The sequence below is a fragment of the Coturnix japonica genome, chromosome 33 (genome assembly GCF_054131305.1).
Source record: "Coturnix japonica strain WE chromosome 33, WE-NBRP24, whole genome shotgun sequence".
Lineage (NCBI taxonomy): Eukaryota > Metazoa > Chordata > Aves > Galliformes > Phasianidae > Coturnix > Coturnix japonica.
Window position 1 is genome coordinate 6,519,203 of NC_140695.1, and position 18,811 is coordinate 6,538,013.

General features: G+C 47.1%; 1 long non-coding RNA gene across 1 annotated transcript; it reads right to left on the reverse strand.

The window, feature by feature from the left end:
- Positions 1 to 2,249: 2,249 nt before the first annotated feature.
- Positions 2,250 to 3,722, reverse strand: LOC146755401 (uncharacterized). Its single transcript, XR_014938145.1, has 3 exons — positions 3,498 to 3,722; positions 2,848 to 3,223; positions 2,250 to 2,386 (listed from the first exon to the last, which is right to left on the reverse strand). It is a non-coding gene; the product is annotated as an uncharacterized LOC146755401 (long non-coding RNA).
- Between the last annotated feature and the right edge of the window lie 15,089 nt (positions 3,723 to 18,811).

Genomic DNA, 18,811 nt, shown 5'->3' on the forward strand with positions numbered 1-18,811 from the left:
ATGACCCTGATTAGACTCAAGCAGCAGACTTAAAACAAGTCAGAGTTTTTGATTCCAGGATATTTCAGGACCTATCGTGTGAAATTCAGTTACACAACAGTGCCTAGGTGCCTGCGTTTCAAGCAACTTTCAGATCACAGCCATGTAAAATAAAAACAAATTCAGTGCAGAAATAGCAAGCCTGTACCTTAATACTCATGAGATTATCCATTTTTTACTGCATTCTGACTAAGTTCTAAAACTTGCTCATCCCAGTTCACTTCAACAAGTTCCACCAGTTCAAGCAATGCAGTTCTGAGATCCGGTGTATGTTAGGCAGATAGAATTGAACAGTGCAGAAATAATCTCTGACAGCTTTAAGAGCTCTGTTCTGCTTACAAACTCTCAGTCCAAAACTATTCACAGTTTTAAGGAAATGAACACCTGAAGCAGTTGGATCATCTGCCATTTGCCGCATTCTGCTTCTTGGCATCATGATTAGCACAAAGGGTTTTCTGCTGTCCTGCAGAGATGGACAAAGTCCTGCTTACAAATGGACCAGGTTTCAGTGTACAGCAGAGTTTGTACCAGACTAACAAGCCACGTCATTCAATTCATGTGCTCAGGTTGTTATGCACTCCGAAAGGAAACAGAACTAACTGCTGGATTCTGAAGGCAATCTGTGGGGTCCTACATTACCTCCTGATTCTGGAAGAGGAAATTCTAATAGCAAATGCAGAACTTTGATCTTTGTAGACATGAGAAGAGCTGGCATTTAGGAACATTCATTTCAGGGAAATCAAATGATGTGTCTGTATTTTTTACTACAGATAGTATAGGGAGCAGCCAGTTGAAGAACCAGATACAAAAAAATCCAGCCCATTGGCAGGAAAATACTTCTCCTTAAATTCTGTATGCTATCATGGTACAGAATTAGGCTACAGTGCCACATAGGCCAACCAAGCGTAGAACCAAATCCACAAAATACTGGTAGACAAAGCAGCAAAAACAGGGACAATATTCAGCAGACTGTGCTGTGGCCTTTCTACCCACAGCTCAGCATGTTCTGCCATCCGAAAAGCAAGGCCTCTTGTCAAGCTCAGCTATTTCCCTTCTCAGTGTATTCTAGCACCACTGATACCCACTGGTATCCTCCTGTAGAGTGCCATCATATTGTCATCATCCAAAGGAAAAACCCACACAGCAGAGCATACAGCAGTACACCCATGCTCCAAATATCCGCCTGAAAAACAAAAAGACAAGCTTACAAACCTGAAGCACCTCAAATGGCTTCCTGACAGACTGGATTGTCTGCCCTTGCCAAAGCCCACATATAGCCCATGAAAAGCTGGCTCTTTCCCTCAGGAAATAAAACCTTATCGTCCCAGAGAAAGCATATAACCCTCATTCAATTGCCCTTTCACTCAGCTTAGAGCACTACTAAAACCAGCATCTTCACCTTAGCTCATCACACTGCTGCACTTCCTTTTACAAGGATTTCACTGGCAAAAATGAAATCAAAGCCGTCACAAGGGATTTAGCACAGTTACGTGTTACTGGCTACGAGAGCTGTCAGCACAGTCACCTGTCTGGCTTTGCTGCTGTTCGGTTCTCTTTATGTAGAGGCACAACAAGGTTCAGACACAGTGCAGTTCTCACTTTGACTGTAAAGAAAAAGGAGGCTTGAAAAGCAGCGTGTGGAAAACAAAGAAACAAGAATTAGAACAACAGTGGGGCCATGGCACTTGTAGGAATTGCTCCGCCTTTAACAGCAATTCAAGAAGGATGAGGGCATCCCAAACCAGACCAGTTTGGACAGATTAACAACTGCAAGTAGTGGGTTCCAAAATTCCAGACATGAAATCAAAGCTGGAAAAACTCTTCACATTTTCATCTCTCAATTTTTAGTTCATTGTGCATTACAACGGAAACAATTCTTCACATACAACTTGGAAGCTAAAGACAAGTCTGACAAAACAGACTGCACAGAAATGATGGATAATTAACAGAGCAAATTGCTCTTTCAAACACTTAGTAATAGAAAGAGATCTCTGAAGTTGCTGTTCTGTAGAGCCCCAAAGCAGTCGCTTGAGGCAGTTCAGGATTAGCCAGAGACAAACCAGCCAGCTGTGTGAACTGAGACCAATTGCACTTTTCTAGTCTGTGGCCACTGACAGCTTCTGAGAGCTACCAAGCGATGCAACCTAGCAGAATTCAGAAGGGAAACCAAGAGAGCCTACCTGAGCTCCACTGCCTTTAAATGCTCTGTGGAGAGGGAAGGGAAAGAGGGGAAAACAAACACCGCTCTACATCCCTCTGAGCCAATAGACACTTTGCCCTGGATTAGCTCTGGTGCTGCATAAGCTGGGCTTCCACAGCATGTGTTCAGGCGGTAATCAAGGCCTGCCTGGAATAACACAAAAAATAGAGAGAAACGTTTGCTTTAACAGAGTTTATGTCTTCTGGTCATAACACTTGAGAAGCCTCAGAGGCTTCTTCTCCTGTGCATATTTTCATTCATCTTAGAGTTTGCTTTCATTCAATGTGACCTCTCTAGGCAAATATTGTCTAAGACCATGAGCATCACATAAATGTGCAGATCTCAAGCTGCTCACTTATCTAGTACCCTTCGCATGATGCTTTATTTTCCTCAGCTGATCATCTAGATTGTGTCTGTTGATTGTGCAACAACAGCCTGTTGATCTCGATTACCTGTGAGAGGCTCTAACTTTGGCCAGGAAAAATCATTTGAGGATAAGTAATTATCTGGGACTCAGTAAGTCTTCCCATGCTTTCATAACAGCAGAGATACACACACACACAAACTCGTGGAACCCCACTGCTTTGCACAATCCTGTGCACACTCACGTGTGTCATGCACTGATTTCCCAGCCAGTCCTCATAGGGTCTCTTACTTAGGACGGGAGTGTAGGGGAGCAGCCAGAAGCTGTTTGCATTCCCTGCTGTCTGCTGGGCAGCTTTGCTGGAGATGCTTGGGTTGCTTTGTTTTTCCTTGGGAGGTGGGAAGGAGCTTTGGGTTGGAGGCACATCCCGTGCCAGAGCATCCCAATGGCACGTGTGGGGCACTGATCTGCAGCAGATGAAGGGGAGGAGGTCCCAGCACAGCTCTGCACCATGCTCTGCCACACTGGGCAGCTTGTTCCTGGCTCAGCAGCGTCATCAGACAAGAAGCAGGGAAGGAAATCAAGGATGGGGGGTACCATCAAACGCAGTTAGTGCATGCCTGTTAGTTCCTCTTGGTTCTGGGAGCGATCTGAACCAGCTTGCTAAGGCACTGGGCAGCCTGCTGGATCAGCAGGTCCTTGCTCTTGGCGTCCAGCTCTTCCACTTCGGGACCCCTCGTCCTCATTTGGTGCAGCACCAACTCGGTCCCCAGGATGCTGTGCAAGACAAACAGACCCAGAGCTTGCAGGTTGTTCCTGCTTTTGTAGCATTTGTGTGCTGTAGCTGAGCAAAAGGTTCTGCTGCTTGAATCTTCTTCTGCAATAGCCACCTACCGGTAAATGTCTGTGGGGATGTAGTCGGTGTGCACGTCTGAAGCCATTTGAGAACCTAGTCGTTCTTGCTGCAGGACCCCTGTCTTCTGTTAAAAGCTGAACGGTCCCCAGAGCACCCGTTTCCATCAGCTACCACCATCCAAAGCAGCCAGCCTTCTTACAGTCACCTGGCCCAAACATCCCTTTTGCTCTACACTTGATTCCTGCAAGAGATGGGAGCTCGGCACGCACACCATCCTTCCAACACCCCATCCCTGCAGCAAGGGATCACAGCGCTGGCACAGCTGAAACAAAAAGGGTGTGCGAGTTTCCTGTTAGCACTCAGTGTGAACCAATCTACCACTGAGCAACACCGTGAGTCCCCACTCACCTCAGCACAGGTCAACCTGTAACCCCAACCTTCCCCTATCCATGTGCACACGCACACCCATTCACCACCCTGCCTGCTTTGCACACCCCCATGCACACTCTGCATCGTGTGCCCTCCTTTGCATTCACAGACGTGTGCAAACCATCCCTGGGAACACCTACGTGCCTACACCTTCCACAAACACCCCTTTGTGTGCACCTGTGTGCAACCCAACTCCTCAGCACACGCACGCGTTTGTGCCACCCTGTCCATGCACTCACCACGTGCCCTCCAGCAACCAAGGATTGCAGAGATGCTCCAGACTGTGCCAGAGATGGAATCTCAGAGTGCTGGGACATTATTGATCACTAAGGAAAACACTTGGAAGCATATTCAATCTGCAGAAGCTGTAATTACTGGGCACAGTTAGCTTTCCTATGGCTCAGCTGGAGGAGGCGGGTGCTCTCATACATCTGAGACACTCGCACAATGTTGGGATCATTCTGATGGAAACTATGTCTTCAGATATCATGGTTAAAACCATCCAAGATGATCATGCAGAGCCTTAGCTCTTGAGCAGCACTTCCTCCCCACCCTTCACTACTCCAAGCAGCTCCAACAAACTTCTCAGAAGAAATCCAGGCCAGCACAGACCTGGCAGACCAGAACCAAGTGCAGCTTGTGTGACGGCAGTGCCCACTCCTTGCTTCCACCCTGCTCCAGCAGGTTAAGGAGTCTGAGCCTCACTGGCCTTTGACAACTCAAGACTTTCAGCACCTCATGCCAACATTTCTCACTAAGATACACCTAAGGCATTGAATTCTCTTCTCACTACCTCCTCCCAGTCCTCCCCTAGGAACAGAAACAATTCAGATTCTACAGCAAACTACAGCATCTGCACTGCAAGAGCACACTGAACCACCTGCAACAATGAAACATGGTTTTGGAGAGTGGGTATGAAAACACACCTTTAGACAGCTGTCTCCCTGTAGCCAAAAGGAAACCAAGAAGGAAAAGTCCAGCCTGAAACATGCCCATGCTACTAGCCCAGGTTTTTCACAGTCAATGCAGAATCCATCCTGTTCTTGAGGTAACAAACGACCAGTGAGTCTCCCGTTGCTCCACCCCTTCTCCTTCAAAGCCTGAAAAAGAAAGAATAAACAAGCAGAAGAAACCCAGACGTACCTTTCCACACACAGAGCAGAAAGTGGAACAGCAGTTGTCTCCTTCCTGAGACATGGTGGGGAGCATCCCAGAGGAAGCCCAAGTTCTTTGCTTCTCTCCACAGGGACTTCAAGCACTCTTGGCAAGAGCTGCTTTGGTTCTTTCTTCAATTGCTTCCATCACCAGAATCTCCTTTGGAAAAGGAACCCGAATGAAAGAATCAGCAAATGAAAAAGAATGAGCAATAGCCACTTTACCAGCTTTCTTCTGACACTCAATTTAGACTCTTGACTCGGGCAAGGTCTTAAAATCAACTGGTTACAAGAACTGTCCCAAAATATATCCAGCTTCTGTACAGCTGCCATTCTTTCTGATAGCGAGTGTAATCACAGAATCATAGAATGGCCCGGGTTGGAAGGGACCTCAAGGATCATGAAGATCAATCACCTCCCTGTCCCTGCTGGCCATCCCCTCTTCTGATGGAGCCCAGGGGACCATTTGCTCTCTGAGCTGCAAGAGCACGCTGATGGCTCACGTTCTGTTTTTCATCCACCAGGACCCCCAGGTCCTTCTCTGCGGGGCTTCTCTTAAGGACTGCTCCTCCCAGTCTGTAGAAATGCCTGGGATTCCTCCAGCCCAAGTGCAAAACCTTGCACTTTGCTGTGTTCAACCTCATTAGATTCACGTAGGCCAACCTCTCGGTTGAGCTCCCTCTGAATGGCATCCCTTCCTTCCACTGCGTCAGCCGCACCACTCAGCAAACAGCAGAAGGTGCACTCCATTGCATCATTGGTGTCTCTGATAACCATGTAAAAAAGCACTGGTCCCAAGACAGACTCCTGGATGACACCACTTGTTATCGGCCTCCACCTGGACATAGAACCATGAATCACCACCCTCTGTCTGTGGCCTTTCAACCAATCCCTTATCCACCAGGTGGTCCACCTGTCAAATCCACATCCCTCCAGTTTAGAGATAAGGATGTGGTGGAGGGCAATGTCAAAGATCTTGCTCAAGTCCAGGTCAATGACATCTGTTACCTTCCTTTTGTCCACAAATGCCGTCACTGCATCATAGAAGGCCACCAGACTGGTTAGGCATGGCCTTCCCCTGCTAAAGCCACGCTGCCTGTCTTGGATCACATGCTCATTTCTTATGTGATCAAGCATGTCTTTGAGGCAGATCTGTTCTTCACCATCTACATCAGTTACACATTTGAATCAAATAATTGGTGTTCCTGTCACCAAGAAAACCTCTTTGTCTTCTACTCCTGCTGCACTTCTGTGCTTTCATCAGAAGCAAAGGAAGAGACCACCTCCTAGATCCAAATTTTAAGAAACCAACACCCAATAGGTGTCATCTGAAGTAAAATAGCAGAGAAATTAAGATGACTCTTCTGCATCCAGCTTGGATCACTCCCTCACTCAGGCACACCACCATCAGATCAAGGAGATGCTGCCTTCAGCTTAGAGACTGTATGGGAAATCACAGCTTGAACCTCTGATTAATCAGCTGAGGCAAGTATTGGGTCAGCTGCGGGAGCACAGGTGAGAGTAATCTAGCTGTGCTCCCAGAAGGGGTGGACCTCGACTCAACCTCCTCTGAGACCTCATTTAAAGGCTGACCACCACTGAGACAGCATGTCTTAGAGATTGCTCCCTAGTTGAGGCTGCCTCAGCTTTCTAGTCAAGGTATCGATATTGGTGAGTTTCCCTTTGCTAATAACCTTAGGCTATTTACCACCATCTTGGTTAATATCTTTTTATTAACCACCCTTACAGAGACCATAAGGGTTTGGGCTTCCAAACTCTCAGCAAGCATTTGGATCAGCCAGCTTCCTGCCGAGGAGCCCCCTGCATCACTGCTGCCTATTCTGGTACCGGACCTGCAGATGCTTCAGAGCTCATTAGCATGGACTTCCTTCCTCCCCTCAGCAGCTGCTCCTGCACTCACCTTCATTCCTACTCAGATACCGGCCGCTTCCAGCACCAGCTGACCTGCAAGACACAGAAAGGAAAGGTGGGAGTCATGCAAACGCACAAGCCCAAGGCTGTGTCACCACCACACATGGCAGCCTCGGGAAGTCAGCTGAAACTACAGCCTTTGTCAGAATGGAAACAGGCACCGTCAATTAAGTGTGACCTCTGAACTCATTGCCACCATCAGAAATAGGCACTGAAATCGCTCACTTCACTGCAGCTGGTTAACTCCAAATTCTTTTGCTTTTGGGAAAATGCGGACACGGAATTGAAGGACACCAGAAAAACGACATCTACTTCATTGTAGGTGGTTAAGCTTGGAAGCAGGACTTGAGCAAGAAATGCTTCTCAGCTCCTTGAAAGGCACTAATCCTGACCTCTGCCACAGGTGGCTGAGTGACACAAAAGTTGAGCTGCCCATTCAGAAGCACATGGAGCAGGCCATGGAGCGGTTACATACCAACACATGAACAGGCACTTTCCCATTGGAAGGGAAATCCCTTCTCCCTGCCATGCCATGCCCACACCGCTCCTCAGGGCTGCACTGACAGCACAGACAGAATTGAAACATCTTTTGTCATCATTGTGGTTTTTCACAGACCCAGACAATGAGATACTGGGTTGCTGTGTGGGTTCCCAGGCGGCACTGCCATTTCCAAGCCATTGCTTCCTAGGGGCACAGAAAGGAAAACGCCTGAACAAAATTTCACCCAGAGATTGCTATTTTACCATTCTTCCATGCAAAACAGGAGGACAGTACAGCGGATTTGTGCAGCTGCATCAACACCCTGGGTGCTAAAGGAATGCAAAGACAGAAATATCAAAACTACAAGGAGGGAAGCTATGTTTAGTAATATCTTTTCTCATTTACAACAGGCAGTTGGCACTACTAAAGGAAAATCCCAGGCCTCAGGTTCTGACAGTGCGACAATCTGGCACGGACTCAGATGTGAGTGATCCAAATGGTTTATTCCAGGTTCTAATACCACTTCTGTGAATTCACACGTTTTCTCTCTTAACTTTCCCACAGCCTTCACATGTCCACAGAACATCCCACAAACTCTCCTTTACGGCGCACGTAGGCACTCATCCCACCAGAGCCATCAGTCATTCCTAGCCATGTGCTTCTCCTCCAGTCACGGACAGTATCACACGGCCATCATGCATCTTAAATGACTTAGTTTTTCTGTTCTTTCTGGAGGTGTCCTTGGTTCCTAGCCTTACCTTCTCATGCCGTTCATCTTCCTCTGCAGCTCCTGCTCTGAAGAGTCTTCTTATGTTCCCACATGACAGGAAGAAAATGAAGACACAACCCCTGCCACCAAGGTCAGCTCTGCAGCACACGTTACCTGAGGAGCACTTGGCTACTCATGCAAACTGCACAGTGCCAGGAAGATTGTTACATGTTGCACTTCTTCTTCTCCTGGCTCAGAAATTAAATTTTCTACCTAGAAAATGGAAAACAAACAAACAAGCAAACAAAAAACAACAACAACAAAAAACACCTCACCTGACATAAAGGAGACATGATTGTTACTATGGAATTCCGGAGGGCAAGGTATTTGCCCTCTCTATGAAGAAGCTGACTGCAAAGGACTAAGAACAGCCACGATCACGTTGAGAACTTGCGGGTAAAATTCGGGACTGAACCAATAATGGGCTTCTGGAGGTGAGGGTCTGCTCCAGGCCGCCTGGTCAAGGGAGCCTGTTGATGGGCCCTGCTTACTGCAGCTACCAGAAGCACCGCGCTCACTGACTCTCAACTTGATGGGGGATTCCAGTCAGGCTGGGAAATCAGCATGGCTGGCTGCAAGCTGTCTGAGAGACTGCTGGACTGCACTGGGAATAACTTTGTGGGCCAAGCATTAAGCACACCAAGCAGAAGGGAAGGTATTGGACAGACCGACCAGAGGTCAAGCGTTGCTGGACCTGCTGCTCACCAACGCTGAGGAGATCATCAAAGGCGTCAAGGTTGGAGGCTGCCTGGGCTCCAGCGATCATGCCCTGGTTGAGTTTGTGATCTCAAGCGATGTGGGCCTGGCAAAGAGCAGGACCAGGATGCTCAACTTTAGAAGAGCAGACTTCAAGCTACTCAATGGAATGCTGGCCAAGATCCCCTGGCGCGCTGCCCTCAAAGATAAGGACGTTGAGGAGAGCTGGCTACTGTTCAAGGATGCCCTCCTGGCAGCACAAGAGGTCTCCATTCCCCTGATTAAGAAAGTGGGCAGGAGAGGTAGAAAACCAGCATGGCTCAGCAAGGACCTGCTAAGAGAACTGAGGGTGAAGAAAGGGGTGTACAAGCTCTGGAAACAAGGCTGTGTCACCCGGGAAGAATACAGGGATGCCGTCCGAACTTGCAGATGTGGGATCAGGAAAGCCAAGGCTCAGGCAGAACTGAACTTGGCGAGGGATGTGAAAAACAACAAGAAAACCTTCTACAGGTACATTGGCCAGAAGAGACAGGCCAAAATGGGCGTGCCTACTCTGGTAAATTTAAAAGGAGAAATGGCTTCAACAGATGAAGAGAAAGCTGAGGTGCTGAATGAGTTCTTCACCTCGGTCTTCACTGGTGGCCAGGATTCTAGTCTTTTTCACGTCCCTAAGTCTTGCACCCCCATACCTCCATGTGGGGACCAAGGAGGTAAATCCCTCCCCACTGTAAGGGTAGAGCAAGTCCGAGAGTGCCTCCTTAGACTGAATGAGTATAAGTCTATGGGGCCAGATGGCGTGCATCCCAGGGTCCTGAAGGAGCTGGCTGAGGTGGTTGCTGAGCCGCTCTCCATCATATTTGAGAAGTCGTGGCTGTCAGGTGAGGTCCCGGATGATTGGAGGAAGGGTCACGTCACTCCCATTTACAAGAAGGGGAGCAAGGACGACCCGGGTAACTACAGGCCGGTGAGTCTCACCTCTGTGCCTGGGAAGATTATGGAACAGATCCTCCTGGACAACATGCTTGATCGCATAAAGAACAAGCATGTGATCCGAGACAGCCAGCATGGCTTCACCAGGGGAAGGTCATGCTTAACTAATCTTGTGGCCTTCTATGATGGAGTGACGGCGTTGGTGGATGAAGGGAAGGCGACCGATGTCATTTACCTGGACCTGAGCAAGGCCTTTGACATGGTCCCCCATCACATCCTCATCTCCAAATTGGAGGGAGGTGGATTTGATGGGTGGACAACTAGATGGATAAGCAATTGGTTGAAAGGCCGCAGACAGAGGGTGGTGGTCAATGGCTCTATGTCCAGGTGGAGGCCGGTAACGAGCGGCGTCCCTCAAGGGTCTGTCTTGGGACCGGTGCTCTTTAACATCTTTATTAATGACATCGATGAGGGAATGGAGTGCACCCTCAGCAAGTTTGCTGATGACACCAAGCTGAGTGGTGCAGTCGATACGGTGGAGGGAACAGATGCCATTCAGAGGGACCTTGACAGGCTGGAAAGCTGGGCTCGGGTGAACCTAATGAGGTTCAACACGGCAAAGTGCAAGGTTTTGCACTTGGGCCGGAAGAACCCCAGGCACCTGTACAGGCTGGGAGAAGTTGTCCTTGAGAGCAGCTCGGCTGAAAAAGACCTAGGGGTCCTGATAGATGAGAAACTTAACATGAGCCAGCAGTGCGCTCTGGCAGCCCGGAAAGCAAATGGGATCCTGGGCTCCATCATGAGAGGGGTGGTCAGCAGGGATAGGGAGGTGAACGTCCCTCTCTACTCTGCTCTTGTGAGGCCCCATCTGGAGTACTGTGTCCAGGTGTGGAGCCCTCAGTACAAAAAAAGATATGGAAATTTTGGAAAGGGTCCAGAGGAGGGCCACAAAGATGATCAGGGGGCTGGAGCACCTCCCCTATGAGGACAGGCTGAGGGAGTTGGGTTTGTTCAGCCTGGAGAAGAGAAGGTTGCGAGGTGACCTCATTGCAGCCTTTCAATACCTGAAGGGAACTTACTCCCAGGAGGGGAGTAAACTCTTCGAAAGGGCTGATAATAGCAGGACTAGGGGAAATGGTTTTAAGTTGAAGGAGGGAAGATTTAGGTTGGATGTTAGGGGAAAGTTCTTTACTAGAAGGGTGGTTAGGTCCTGGAACAGGCTGCCCAGTGAGGTTGTGGATGCCCCGTCCTTGGAGGTGTTCAAGACCAGGTTGGACAGGGCCCTGGGCAACCTGATCTAGTAAATGTGTATGTTTGGTGGCCCTGCTAGGCAGGGGGGTTGGAACTACATGATCCTTGAGGTCCCTTCCAACCCGGGTAATTCTGTGATTCTGTGAAGGGAAGCATTACTGGACATGCTGCACAGCAGGGGTTAAGACTGGAGGTGGTCAGGGCTGTAGTGACCATGCCCTCCTAGAGTTCCTCATCTCAAGGAATGCGGGCCTGGCAAAAAGCAAAGTCAGGACCCTGAGCTTCAGGAGAGTCAGCTGCAGGCTGTTCAAAGAATTCTTGGACGAGAGACACTGGAAAACTGTTCTTAGGGGCAAAGGGTTCAAACATCCCTTTGTGTGCACCTGTGTGCAGCCCAACTCCTCAGCACAGCCCTGTGCAAGCACACATTTGTGCCACCGCATCCACGCACTATCTATGTGCTCACACACACTCACACAACCACATCCCTTAGTGCAGCCCTGTGCGCACACACACTCACACATGTGTAACCCCTTCCTTTCACTCCCAAAGTGCACGCACACACCGGTACCACAATGTCCTTGTGCAGCTCCAACACTCTGCACACCCCTGTGCACGTACATATATGTGCATGCTCGTCCTTGCACACATACCCACAGACCTACACACACCTGAGCAACACCACTGGTTTGTACACTCATGGACACAAATGTGTGTACAACACCATCCATGCACAAATACACACACACACACACATGGATCCCCACTGCTTTGCACAATGCTGTGCACACTCACGTGTGTCATGCACTGATTTCCCATCCAGTCCTCGAGGGGTCACTTACTTAGGACAGGAGTGCAGGGGAGCAGCCAGAAGCTGTTTGCATTCCCTGCTGTCTGCTGGGCAGCTTTGCTGGAGATGCTTGAGTTGCTTTGCTTTTCCTTGGGAGGTGGGAAGGAGCTTTGAATTTGAGGCACATCCCGTGCCAGAGCATCCCGATGGAACAAGGGGGATCAGGGCCCCTCTATTGGTTACCTCGGTGGCTTGCAGCAACTGGAACTTTTTGCCTATTGAGAAAGCTAAAAAGTGTGAGTTCCTCCTGACCCATATCAACAAAAATCTCAACCATAAAAAAGAGACGTCTTCGTATTCAAGCAAATGACAACAGTAAGACCATGCATGTTGTTTTGTTGTATTTCCTCTGTAATCATGGGGAGGATATGAAGAAGTGGTATAATTCATCCACTTCTGCACTTCAGGCACAAGTTCCTTAGAATTGGAAGAGACCCTTAAAGGCCATCTAGCCCAGCTCCCCTGCAATAAAAAGGGACATTCACAGCTAGATCAGGTTGCTCACAGCCTGGTCATTAGTCATCCCAGAGGCAAAACACACACTGAATGATCTCTCCTTCAGTCATAAATCCTTGGAGACAACAGCATTGACACTGCATGTTACTGAAGCAGTAAAAGAAATTGCTCCTGTAACTCTCCTTGTGTTAAGTAAAATGATGATAAAAAGCAATGGAATGCTTTGGCAGGACACCAAAACCATCCTCCTTCCTTGATATCTGCTGCAATGGAACCTTCCACTGGAAGAAAGCCTCTGATGACTTGTCACCCCAGAGAGGTCAGCTTTAGAAGCAGGACTGCTGCACAATAGAATGAACTGGAGCTCCTTAGCATCTCTTACATCCAGGAGGGGTGTGATCAGACCCACCTATCACCTTCAGGTGCGCTTTCTGACACCTTGTCTGACTTCACTGTCACTGTGCCAGCATCCTCAGGCTTAACCTGCTTCATTGTCAGTGTGCAGCAATTGCCAACGTTCTTGATGTCATTGTAATTGTTGGTGTAAAGGAGGTTGCCATTCAGGAACCATTCCATGTCCTCGTCATTATGGGACAGCTCGCAGGAGAAGACAGCAGAGCTCTCTTCTTCAATTTCTACATCCTGCAGGTGCTTCGTTACTTCTACATTGCGGGCTGTGGGGAAACAAGGTGAACTGTTACCACTGTTACTATAAATCATACTGGGATGTGGTAGAATGGTTGGACTAGATGATCTTTGTGTAATCATCTATGTGAAGATAATACATGTATAAAGTTAGCAGGAGAGAACGGCAGAAGTCAACCTCAAGAAGAGAAATCTGAGGTGAAATAGGACATGGAAGAGGCCACCCTCCCTGCTCATACCTTCAGCTGTCAGCGTGGCCTCAGTCTCTGCAATTCCTGCCTTGCACTTGTACACACCAGCATCATCGGGCTTCAGCTTCAGAATTCTGAGCTCTACTGAATGCTTATCCCTCTTGATCTTGTACTTCTCAGAGGGCTCGATGGGTGTGCGGCCCTTGAACCATTTCACAACCTTTGGAGAAGGCCTGAAGTCACAGGACAGGATGACAGAATGACGTTCCAAAGCTGTCTTGTCCTCCAACTTCCTGGTGATTTCTATATGGTAATCTGCAAAGCAGGGGTGGAAGAGAAGAAAGGATGAGGACAATTGGAAGAAGAGGAAAGTCTCTTGCGTGTATTCCATTCCAATTAATGTCAAGTTCACAATGGTTCTTTGAACGACTCTAAAGATAAAACAAACGATTGTCTATAGGGAATGCCATTGACTACATTTCTATGAAGTAATACTGTACAGTATCTACCAAATGCAAGGTCCAGCTCTTGTTCTGTGCTTATTAAATTGCTCCCTATTGTTGAGGCTTTTATTCAAATAAGAGTGAGTTGAAAATATAACAAGTACTTTAGGATGTGAATGGATAATCTTACGCTGGGGACAACAGCAGATAAAAAGCCTGCAAGTTTCTTTCAGATGAAATCAATGACAAACCGCACCAAATTTAGGTGCTACCAAACTTAAACTTGTCTAGTTCAGAAATACAATTAATTTCACCTGATTTGACTTCTTTGCTATAGCCAAGGACAAAACCTCAGCTCTGTAAATCTGAATAGTAAGCACATCACAGCTATTCAAACACATCTTTTACTGAGATGCAGCTGTCTCATTTAGTGTCCAACGACTTTGAACTGGAAATGGAGCAGACCAAAGCAGAATCTAAACATGGCTTCTACAAGGACTGATCAAATGCGGCCACCGTCAAATTCAAAGTATCTGATACAGAAGGATCACACTCACTGTCAGACAAAACCTCTTTGGAGAGGTGAACTGACTGCCCTGTTCACCCCCACTTTGGAAATAACTGCACTCATTTCCTACCTGCTCCCAGCAGTGTGGGATGGTGGGATAGCATCACACGTCCCACACTAAGCATCCCACCATGTCACTTGTTCCACCTAAACCTCAGTCCCAAAACAAAAGAGGAACTCGCTTCTGAACCCTCTTCACTTCATTTCAGATGTCTTATATGCTTGATCTCCAACCCACCCCCCACTCAGGAGAAAGACCCCCCGCTTACACCCTACCATCTTGTTGCATTCTGATGTTGTCATCAGCCTTCAGCTTGTTGTCCTCTTTGTACCACTGGGTCTGAACCTCATCGTGTGAAATCTCACAGACAAAAGATGCACTCCCATATTCATTCACTTCCACATCTTCCAGTGCTTTAACAATCTTGATATCTCCAGCTGTGAAACAGTAGAGATATATTTGTCAGGGTATTTCCAGAACTGAGTGCAGCATCTTTTCCTTACACATATTTGCATAGAAAATAAGTAGGATTATGTTTTATTCTAAACCATCATCCATTCCTGAGTCATTTCTCTCTTCAACACAGTCAATGCATTATTGCCCTTGAACTTAAAGACAGACCTACTAGCTACAATGGAGCTCCCTGCAAACAGTTTTCATGGAAACCAGAATCTCATTTATTCTAAAACCTTTCAAGCAAAATTAAGGGTAGAAAAACAATAGAACTGACTGAATCTTTAAGGTCATTTAGTTCCAGTCCCCCTGCTATAGGCAGGGACACCTCCCTCCACACCAACTCTTCTCCTCAGGGTCAAGGCTTCTCTCAAATCATTCTCCTCTAAGCCTGTGCCTGTGCTTGGGATTGCCCTGACCCAGGTGCAGGGCCTTGTACTTGGCCACACTCAAGTTCATGAGGCTGCCAAGGGCCCACCTCTCCAGCCTGTCCAGGTCCCTCTGAGTAGCATCCCTTCCCTCTAGCACATCAACAGCACCGCTCAGCTTGGTGTCATCTGCAAACTTGCTGAGGCTGCATTTGATTCCACTCTCCATGTTGCCTACAAAAATGTTAAATAACACTGGTCCCAACACCACCCTCCACCTGGACACTGAGCTATTGACTGCAGCTCTCTGAGTGTGACCATCCAGACAGTTCCCTATCCTGCAACTGGTCCATCCATCAAAACCATTTTTCTCCAGTTTGGTGACCAGGATGTCATGCAGGATGGGATCAAATGCTCTGCACAAGTCCAAGTAGATGATGTCAGTTGCTCTCCCATTATCCACTGATGCTGTTACTCCATCATGAAAGGCCACCAAGTTTGTCAGACATGGCTTGACCTTGATGAAGCCATATTGGTTACCACCAATTACCTCATCTTTATTTTCCAAACTATGCCAAGGAGAACTAGACAGAACTCTACAGTGTTGTGTCACTACAAACCTGTCTGAACCATTGGCTTCTCTGCATGCTCATCACTAGTCTCTCCTTAGCTTGTGTGCCTACAAACAATGTATGGGGAATGTCAGCCACAAATCTTACCTAGGGGACATCTTTGCTTCAAAATCCTTTGAACATCACACAATCCCTTTTAACTCTCCAGGTCTGCATTTAGTTATGTCAGAATCAGGCCATATTTCTGGGCTGCTATATCCCTTTCCTTCTGAAGGGCCTGGATACAACTTGGATTAACCTCAGGAGAAGAGTTCCTGCATAGAATCATAGATTTACCCAGGTTGGAAAAGACATTGAAGATCATCAAGTCCAACCGCAGCCTAACCAGTACCCTAACTCTAAAAACCCTACACTAAATCATATCCCTGAGTACCACATCCAAAAGGCTCTTAAACACAACCAGGGATGGTGATTCAACCACCTTTCTGGGGAGCCTATTCCAGTACCTAAAATCTCTAGTATCTAAATCTCTCTAAAAGAGCACAGGTATTAATCTGACCAGAAAGGTTCCTGTTTGTTCATAAAATGAGCCTTTTCCGCTCCATCTTGCATAGGCCACTGGGCACAGGGTAGCTGGGAGACCACAGAAAAAGTGGTTCTGTGAGCAATAGGGAAACTACTGCCTAATCCAACTCCTCCAATCTCTGCGCTCTGCCAGCATGTCTAAATAGGGTGGCAGATACACACAGGAGATAAATATTTCCACTTCCCTCAGCCAACACTGCTCTGAATTTCTATGGGACACACAGTTAGATGAAAAGGCATTTGACAAAGAAGGAAATGAAAGAGTTTAATCTGCTGTGTCATTCTCTCGGTAGCCAGAATAACTAACCCTCGCCAGTTTTAGTTCAAAGAATAGGCAGATTTTATCTCCTGACATGAGCAGTAATTCAAAGAAGCTGGTATATGATCCAGTATCCTGCATATTCACTGCAGGCAGGCAAAGACATTATGAGATAAGGGAGATCTACACATCACTTGTTATGAACACCTCATAAAGATAAAACCACACACAAGAGGAGAGTTTAGGAAGAGGACCACTCTTGGACTACTTTCCAAGAGGCATCAATTAGTAACTCTCTTCGCTCATTTTTCACACTACTCCACAGTGTCCTCCTGAGCCCCCTTACTCCTGTTGCCAACTGCTGATGCAGGGAATCCTGAGGAACCAAGGATTCATAGTTGTTCCATCAGTAGTCCTTGGTCAGCTCTCCCTCCCTGCCCCTTCTGTTTTGATCCCACTAACCAAATTTTAGTTAGTCTGAAAAGAGGATGGAAACCTCCGCAGCAATTAGTTTCTAAATATCTTGCAATGGGCAGCTTGTAGGAGCCCCATCTCAATGCCCACAGCACAGGAGGCAGGACTGCTTAGCCCATGCACTAGTGCATTTACCAGCACAGATGTAAGCCCAGATCTATGCACACCAAATACAGGCTCTCAGTTTGCACAAGGAGGCATCCATGGAGCTGAAGTATTAGGCAGATATTGTGGTGGGGCAGCAGTTATTGAGACGCCAGACAGAAAGGACACAGATAACGTGGCAACTCAGCTTTACCATTATGACTGATGATGGAACATCTAATTTCACTGCTCAAAAGAGAACTTACATATAACTGGAAAGAATGAAATTCACAGGGGAAACCACACACAGACACACACAAAAGCAATACAAAGGAGATGAAGGATGGTTCACATACTAGTGATTCACTCTGAGACGCAAGCAAATGAAAGAGTATCCCCAACCATTTGCCTCCTGAAATGCTAAGTATATAAACTCATTGCTGTGATAACTCTGCCAGACGTGAGTCATACACTGTAAAACCTTATGGGGTCAATCAGTTTAACTTCATAAATTCATTACACCAACAAAAACAGACCATCGTGTCCAGGCTGGTTCATTTCAGCTCTTCAAAGCTGTTGGTAAAACTGCCTGAGAGCTGAAATGCTTACCAGCAAAAGCTAAAAACTGTAAATCAAATGTAATAGGCTGGCTTTGTCTACTGTATAGAAATGATGCCTGAAAAAAAGAAAATAAAAAAGAACGTAAACCAGAACAAATGGAATGGCTACATAAAACAGCCAGTACTGAAACAGCAACCCAACCTGGTTGCAGAATGAGAGAGAAAATGAGAGTTCACCAAAGTCATGGGACAGGACACATGTTCATGTTCATGCTAACACTGAACCCAAGTGGCCACATGAGGACAGCATCTAGTAGGAAATCAGAAAAAAAGCATCATTTCATACGTCCCTTGGGAAGGTGGCATCTACCAGGGCACAGCAGACCCGTGTGTTCAGTAACAAGTCTGATGCTTCAGAGCCCAATGATGAGCTACAAACTGGGGTTTAACCAATGCAACACATGGAGGGAAAATCTGTCTTGAGCATAAAGAAGAAAGAGAAAGGTATCCAAAAGGACTAACCAAGAAATGCCCAAACTGCCCATGAAGCATTTCTTCCCGTGGTGCAAAATACCACAAGAGGATTTATTTGCTCTTTCAGTTAAACATAAAATGAACCTTTAGGGTAGCTGATGTCTTGTCTTAGGCTGCTCAGCATGTGGATGTTCCCTGATCTTCATATTCACACTTGTGAATAATGAGACTTCTCTTATTTCCCTGGGAAGTAATGCCCACTTTTTTACTTTGACAGAGCTCCTTCCCATCCTAGAAGGGAAAATATCAAGTCAGATCTCCATTAGTCCTTCCATCTCTGCACTCAGCAAAGGGAGCCTTCAGATCTATGCTTAATTCACCCACTCCCCTAGAATTAATGGAACTGTGCTTACTGGAACATATGCTGAAGCTTAAGCACAGTGCAGTGTTTTCAACATGAAGGAATGGCTATAGAACATGCATAAATTCTGGCTGACCTATGACAGCTTAAAGCACTGCGGAGGACTGTTAACAAGCCTGTTTGGACATCACCTTGAATAAATGACGTTATCCCCAAGTAAGGGAAGGAACAGCTGAGCACCGGGGAGGTACACAAAGTGCCAGAGCAAATTCTCACACTGTCAGGTGCAAAGAAAACTGAGATTTCACCCCAAAAACCCAGTTCACAACAAGGCTACAAAATCCCGGCTGAGAATTTCTGTGTTAG